This window comes from Phacochoerus africanus, chromosome 12 (assembly GCF_016906955.1).
Source record: "Phacochoerus africanus isolate WHEZ1 chromosome 12, ROS_Pafr_v1, whole genome shotgun sequence".
NCBI lineage: Eukaryota > Metazoa > Chordata > Mammalia > Artiodactyla > Suidae > Phacochoerus > Phacochoerus africanus.
In genome coordinates this window covers 28485596-28493613 of record NC_062555.1, presented here as the reverse complement: position 1 = coordinate 28493613, position 8018 = coordinate 28485596, and the positions used below count along the sequence as shown (strand labels likewise).

The window sequence follows — 8018 nt, the reverse complement described above, 5'->3', positions numbered from 1 at the left end:
TGGCTGTGTCTGAAATGACCAGGGTAAGCAAACCTACAGACAGAAGATAGGTTAGTGGTTGCTCAAGGCTGTGGTGGGGGAGCAAGGGATGGGGAGTGATTGCCAGTGGGGATGGAGTTCCTTTTGGGGTGATGCAAGTGTTTTAAAATCACCTGTGGGGGGGGAGTTCCCACTTCGGCTCAGCGGCTTAAGAACCCAACCATTATCCATGGGGATGAGGGTTTGATCGCTGGCCTCAGTGGGTTAAGGATCCGGCGTTGCCATGAGCTGTGGTGTAGGTCACAGATGTGGCTTGGATCCAGTGTTGCTGTGGCTGTGGTGTAGGCTGGTAGCTGCAACTCTGATTGGACCCCTAGCCTGGGAACCTCCATATCCTGGGGCTATGGCCCTAAAAAAAAAAAAAAAAAATCCACTATGGGGATAGCACAACCCTATGAATATGCTAAAATCCACTGAATCGTACACTTCAACGAATGTAGGATGAATTGTAGGCTGTGTGACTTATAATCAATAAAGCTGTTAAAAAAATCTATAAGGTAAGTGGAATGGAAATGGGAATCAAAACAGGAAAAAGAAGGATGTACAACTTCTGATTCTATTAAAGAAGATCTGGGAGTTCCCTGGTGGCTCTTCAGGTTAAGGATCCAGTGTTGGCACTGATGTGACTCAAGTTCAATCCCTGGTCCCAGAACTTCTGTGGGTGCCGTCAAAAAAAAAAAAAAATCTGTGCATGTGCCAAACTCTATAAACTAGATGCTTTGCAACTATTTAAACTTGCGTTAAAAATGTAGATGTCAGGAGTTCCTGTCGTGGCTCAGCAGAAATGAATCTGACTAGCATTCATAAGGACGCAGGTTCAATCCCTGGCCTCGCTCAGTGGGTTAAGGATCTAGCTTGACTTGAGCTGTGGTGCGGGTTGCAGACACAGCTTGGATCCTGCGTAGGCTGGCAGCTGTGGCTCCGATTCGACTTGTGGCCTGGGAACCTCCATATGCTGTGGGTGCGGCCCTAAGAAGACAAAAGAAAAATGTCGATGTCAGAAGTTTCCTTGTGGTCTAGTGGTTGGGAATTGGTGCTTTCACTGCTGTGGCTCAGCTTCAAAGCCTGTTCTGGGAACTGAGATCCCACATCAAGCCATTCATGCCTCAGCAAAAAAAAAAAAAAAAAAAAAAAGTGAATATCAAATTTGACCTTGCTTGGAGTTCCCTTTGTGGTGCAGTGGAAACGAATCCAACTAGGAACCATGAGGTTGTGGAGTCAATTCCTGGCCTTGCTCAGTGGGTTACGGATCCGGCGTTGCCTTGAGCTGGGGTGCAGGTTGCAGACGAGGCTCGGACCCCGAGTTGCTGTGGCTCTGGCGTAGGCCGGCAGCTGGAGCTCCGATTGGACCCCTAGCCTGGGAACCTCCATATGCCTCTGGTGTGGCCCTAAAAAGATGAAAGACAAAAAAAAAGTTTGACCTTGCTAGGAGCATGCAGTTTTTATTTTAGGTGATTCATGAGCACAAGAGCTTGGATTAGATCTTGTAAAAGGAATGGTGAGATTGAGTGAGACCAGAGACTAAAGAAGAATTACTCTTGTCCAGTTATCACTGCACCAGACACCATGAGCAGCAAAGTCTCCCAAGACGCCCTGTACAAGGCTATGCAGGAACCGGGAGGTTTTGGAGACGGTGGAGCTTCAGATCAGCCTGAGGAGCTATGACCCTCAAAGGGACAAACGCGTCTCGGACGCCGTCAGGCTTAAGTTTCCTCCCCACCCCAAGTTCTCCATGTGTTCTGGGGACAGGCTGAGGCTGTGGATGTCCTCCTCATGGACATTGCAGCCCTGAAGAAACTCAACAAGAATAAGAAACCCGTCGAGAAGCTGGCCAAGACGTATGATGCCATTTTGGCTCCAGAGTCTGTCATTAAGCAGATCCCCATGAATCCTGGGCCCAGGTCTGAATCAGGCTGGCCAGTTCCCTTCCTTGCGGACCCACAAGGAGAATACAGTGGCCGAAGCTGATGACTTGAAGTCCACCGTCTAGAAGGTGCTGTGTCTGGCAGTGGCTGCTGGCCACGTGAACATGACAGGCGATGAGCTCATATGTCCAGCATCCACTGAGCTGCCAACTTCCTGGTGTCTTTGCTTAAGAAAAATTGGTAGAATGTCCAGGCATTGTATGTTATGAGTGCCATGGGCAAGTCAGCGCCTGTACGGAGAATCAGCCTAATAAACCATCTGCCACCGTTAAAAAAAAAAAAAAAAAGGAAAATTAGAATTTTCTGCATGTAAGGAGTTCCCGTTGTGGCACAGTGGAAACGAATCTGACTAGTATCCATGAGAATGTGGGTTTGATCCCTGGCCTCGCTCAGTGGGTTAAGGATCTGTCATTGCCGTGAGCTGTGGTGTAGGTCACAGATGAGGCTCGGATCTGGCATCGCTGTGGCTGTGCTGTAGGCCGGCAGCTGAGCTCTGATTCAACCCCTTGCCTGGGAACCTCCATATGCCGTGGGTGAGGCCTTAAAAAAAAAATAAATAGAGTTCCCGCCGTAGCTCAGTGGTTAAAGAATCTGACTAGGAACCATGAGGTTGTGGGTTCGATCCCTGGCCTTGCTCAGTGGGTTAAGGATCCGGCGTTGCCGTGAGCTGTGGTGTAGGCTGGTGGCTACCGCTCCCTCCGATTAGACCCCTAGCCTGGGAATCTCCATATGCCGCAGGTGCGGCCCTAGAAAAGACCCCCCTGTCCAAAAAAAAAAAAAAAAAAATTACCAGCATGTAAGGAAAATGCCAAAGAAATTGGGAGGGAGGGAGGGAGGATGAGAGCTGGGGTGGGGGGTGCTGCTTCCACGAGGAGGGGATGTCAGACATCTCCCAGGATTATGCGGGCCAGGCGGCAAAGCCACCCTCCATCCTCGGGGACCAGTCTGCCTAATGAGGTCATCAACCTGGCACCCCCACCCCCCCCACGTTTTCATAAATTCATTGCTGTCCCAGAGTTCAGGGAGGTGAGAGGGAGGAAGTGAAGACATCGACCTCGGGCCACGATCTTCAGAAGTCGGAACAGATAACAGGGCAGAGGTTGGGTAACTTTGGGGAGGAGCCGTGTGAAGGTTGTTGCTGCTCCTCTAAGATGCCATCCGTTTGAGCATGTTCGTGGATGGAAGGTCAAAAGCTGGGGAGAAGACTGAGGATTGGAGTTCCTGATCGTGGCTCAGTAGTTAACGAATCCGACCAGGACCCATGTGGTTGCGGGTTCGATCCCCGGCCTCGCTCAGTGGGTTAAGGATCCAGCATTGCCGTGAGTGGTGGTGTAGGTCACAGACATGGCTCAGATCCTGCATTGCTGACACTCTGGCCTAGGCTGGCAGCTACAGCTCCAATTGGACCCCCTAGCCTGGAAAACTCCATATGCCACAGGTGCAGCCCCTAAAAAGGACAAAAAGACAAAAAAAAAAAAAGACGGAGGGTGGAGGGTAGAGGACTGTCTCCGCCGTATGTCCCAAAGACCAACTGGAGGATGGAGAGGATACCTCCTGGGACCACAGAGCAGGTCCTCCTGGGACACCAGAGCAGGTGCCAGGGCTCTATAGGAGGCCCGTGGGTATGCACCTGCTGTCCATCCAGCCCAGAGCCGCTTCGGACACTCTGCTTCCCAAAGCGCTTCCTTCTGCAGCTTCTGTTCAATCTTGGGGGGCGGGGATGGCTGGGGAGGGGCAACATGCTTACTCGAAGCCTTGAATTGGACTGGGGTAAGAGCAGCCCCTCCATTTGGGCGGGGGGCAGGAGGAAAAAGAGGGATTAAGGTAAATATTTGGATTCACTTTGGTTTATCTGAAGGATGCTGAAAGTTAAGGAACTGACCCGCCTCAAGTGCTGAAGAAAATGAGTCAAAGCAGGGAGGTCGAGGAGCACCCCCTGTCCCCCCGCAGCCCGGCCAGGGCCCCACATGCCCGCTGGGCTCTGGGGTGAAGGTCCATTGTGCAGCCTGGGACTAGGGGTCCTGTAAATACTCCCTGTGCACTGGGGTCCCCCCCTCGGTGCTGCATTGTCCTTCGAGTTCACTTGAACCCATTTCAGTAGTTTGATTTACACTCTTAGGAGAAGCTCTCTCAACAACAAGTGCAACAACAAAGAAGAAAGGAAGTATTTAGTAATAGTAAGAGGTGTGGTTGGAACAAGCATCTTGCCTTATTTTCTGCAGCAGTGGGAGGAAGAGGACTGCGCAAGGGAATTTATTTATCTATTTATTCTGACAAACCCATGGCACGTGGAAGTTCATGGGCCAGGGATCGAACCAGCACCATGGCAGTGACCTGAGCCACTGAAGTGACAATGCTGGATTTTTTTTTTTTTTTTTGTCTTTTTAGGGCTGGACCCGAGGTATATGGAGGTTCCTAGACTAGGGGTCGGATTGGAGGTGTAGCTGCCAGCCTACAACCACAGCCATGGCAACGTGGGATCCCAGCCACATCTGTGACCTACACCACAGCCACAGCAACGCCAGATCCGAGCTGCATCTGCCACCTACACCACAGCCCACAGCAATGCCGGATCCTTAACCCACTGAGCGAGGCCAGGGATCAAACCCACATTCTCATGGATACTAGTCAGATTCGTTTCCACTGAGCCGCAATGGGAACTCCACAATGCCAGATTCTTCACCCACTGAGCCGCCAGGGAACTCCAAAGAGGGTATTTCTTATATTGCTCCTTTTGAAGGTCACATTGCATGTGGCAAGGTCGTGGCGAGGGAATGGATTCCCTATTCTCTTTTCCTGGTTTTCTGTGAATGCTTGGAGACTTGAAGACTTTGTTACCAGGTGGCCGGAGAATGATGTGGCTGCACATAGATGCGTTGAAGCCCCTCTGCAGTCAGTGAATAGTTTTCCAGGATCTACTGGGCATAAATATCCAGGAGTAACGCTAACAGTTCTGAGCAGGAGAAAGTATCTTTGTTTCTGAATTCACACTCAATGTTGTTGTTCTTACCGCAGTGTTTTATAGCTGGATCTCAAATTCCCCCGTGTGCTAAGACTGTTGAGAACACAAAGACAAATCCTTCAGGGCCTCTCAAACTACCAGTTCTTATGCAGGCAGACGTGGATCCCTGTCCTTGGCTGAAGTTCAGGGGCTTGGTGAACTTGGATGGAGAAGAGATTATATCTTCAGCAACCGCCAGCTGCAATGTAATATTTCTTTTTTTTTTTTTTGTCTTTTTAGGGCTGCACCCAAGGCATATGGAGGTTTCCAGGCCAGGGGTTGAATTGGAGCTATAGCTGCCGGCCTCCACCACAGCCACAGCAACACAAGATCCAAGCTGCGTCTGCGACCTACACCACAGCTCACGGCAATGCTGGATCCTTAACCCACTGAGCGAGGCCAGGGATCGAATCTGAGTCCTCATGGATGCTAGTCAGCTTTGTTTCTGCTGAGCCACATGCGGGAACTCCGCATGTAGTATTTCCTTCAGATATGAATGGTAGTGGAAAACCAGTCGCATTAGCTGTGCCTGTGCCTGTGCCTCTCATCAGGAAATCACACATGTTTTCACGTTGTGTTACAGCCGCCTGCAGCTCTCCCAAAGTGTTGTGCATACTTATCACTGCTCTGAAATAACGCTGGTTATTTTTAATTTTAATTTTTTGTCTTTTTAGGGCTGCAGCTGGGACATATGGAGGTTCCCAGGCTAGGGGTCGAATTGGAGCTACAGCTGCCAGTCTGCCCCACAGCCACAGCAACGCCGGAACCAAGCCTTGTCTGCGACCTACACCACAGCTCATGGCAATGCTGGATCCTTAACCCACTAAGTGAGGCCATAATGGTTGTTACTTGACCTACCCCTAGATCTTATCATTGAATATAAAGGCATCTATGTTATTAAGTACATCAAATTTATACTTCACTATTTATTTATTTTAATAACTATTTTCTAATTAGTTTCCTGCAGATGTCTGTGTCTTTTACAGGAAGTTTCACAAGGCTTTCAAAAGAAACCAGGGCACAAAAAAGGTTAAGAATCCCTTCAGGGGGAGTTCCCTCCGTGGCTCAGCGGTTAACGGACCTGACTAGTATCCATGAGGATGTAGGTTTGATCCCTGGCCTTGCTCAGTGGGTTAAGCATCCAGCATTGCCATAAACTGTGGTGTAGGTGGCAGACATAGCTCGGATCTAGTGTTGCTGTGGCTGTGGTGTAGGCCGGCAGCTCTAGCTCTGACTCGATCCCTAGCCTGGGAACCTCCATATGCCGCAGGTGTGGCCCTAAAAAGAAAAAAAAAAATCCTTTTAGGAGTTTCCGTTGTGGCTCAGTGGTTAAGAACCTGAGTAGTATCCAGGAGGATGTGGGATCAATCCCTGGCCTCGTTCAGTGGGTTAAGGATCTGGCATTGCTGCAATCTGTGGTGTAGGTTGCAAATATGGCTCAGATCCCTCATTGCTGTGGCCATGAAGGCCGGCAGCTGCAGCTCGGATTAGACCTGGGAACTTTCATGTGCTGCAGGTGCGGTCCTAAAAAAGAAAAAAAAAAAAGACAAAAAGGAATCTCTCTAGGTGTATAGTCTGGTGGGAGAGGCGGGTGTGGGTGGGAAACCAGAAGCCTGAACAGATAAAGTCAGTACAGGAGTTCCCACTGTGGTGCAACAGGATCAGTGGTGCCTCTACCAGCACCAGGAGGCAGGTTCAATCCCCAGCCCGGCACAGTGGGTTAAAGGGTCAGCAGTGGCCCCAGTTGGGAGAGAGGGAGGTTGCGACTTTGGCTGGGATTTGATCCCTGGTCCAGGAACTCCAAAAAATTCAGTACGAAGTGGTGAGTGGGACCCAAGGAGGAAATGCACTCAGCCTCTGAAGGAGTGAAAAGGGGGAGAGGAGGGAGGTCCCATCAGGACCAAAATGGGCATGTGTGTGTGTTTGGGGGGGCGGTCTGCAGAGGAGTACTGAGATTAAGTGCTTGCTCTCTGTGCTGAGTCTTGGGGGCTCTGGAAGGACTCACAAACAGCCCAAGTTGTCCACAAACTTACCTTTTTTCTCTCTCTCTCTTTTTTTTTTTTTGTCTTTTTAGGGCTGCACCTGCAGCATATAGAAGTGCCCAGGCTAGGGGTCGAATCAGAGCTGTAGCTGCTGGCCTACCCCACAGCCACAGTGACCCTGGATCTGAGCTGCGTCTGCGACCTACACCACAGCTCACGGCAACGCTGGATCCTTAACCCACTGAGCGATGCTAGGGATCGAACCCACATCCTCATGGATACTATTTAGGTTTGTTACCACTGAGCCACAATGGGAACTCCTGAACTCACTTGTAGAACAAGTTTTATGGGGCAGGGTGGACAATGTTCAATGGTCAATCTTCTCTAGGAAATTCAGGGCATGATAGAATTTTTCGAAACTGCCTCATTGATGTGGAATTCACATACAGTAAATGCACATGTGTGGCAAGTTTGGTCAAACATCACTGTCAAGAAGGAACCCTCCAGCTCCGCTCCCTCCCCCACCCAGAGGCTCCTGTGGGGTGGAGGGTGGGGGCTGGTATGAGAGGAACTCATATCTCACCTCCTCTTCTTCTTTTTGGTCTGGCTTCTTCCAGCTGGTAGAACAATACATTTGGTTCAGCCAAGCTGTTACAAATCCCTAGTTCATTCCTTTTCACTGAGTAGTATTTATTGTAGGCGCCTGTGCTGTAAAAGGGGAAAAAACCCAGATCCCTCTTTTCATTTTTCTTTCTTTTTTTTTTTTTTTTTTTTTTTTTTTTGAGGCATGTAGAAGTTTCTGGGCCAGGGATGGAACCTGCGCCACAGCAGCGACCTGAACTGCTGCAGTGCCCATGCCGGATCCTTAAGGATCCTTAACCCACCACCCAGGAATGCCAGACCCTTGTTTTCATCATACAAACTCTAGGGGGTGGGGAGGTCCCGCTATGGTGCAATAGGATCGGTGGAGTCTTGGGAGCACTGGGACGTGGGTTTGATCCCCAGCCTGGCACAGTGGGTTAAGGATCGGTACTACCAGAGCTGAGGCTTAGGTTATGACTGTGGCTTGAT

General features: G+C 50.0%; 1 pseudogene; it reads left to right on the top strand.

The window, feature by feature from the left end:
- Positions 1 to 1605: 1605 nt before the first annotated feature.
- LOC125112455 (60S ribosomal protein L10a-like) lies at positions 1606 to 2917 on the top strand (annotated as a pseudogene).
- The last annotated feature ends 5101 nt before the right edge of the window (positions 2918 to 8018 follow it).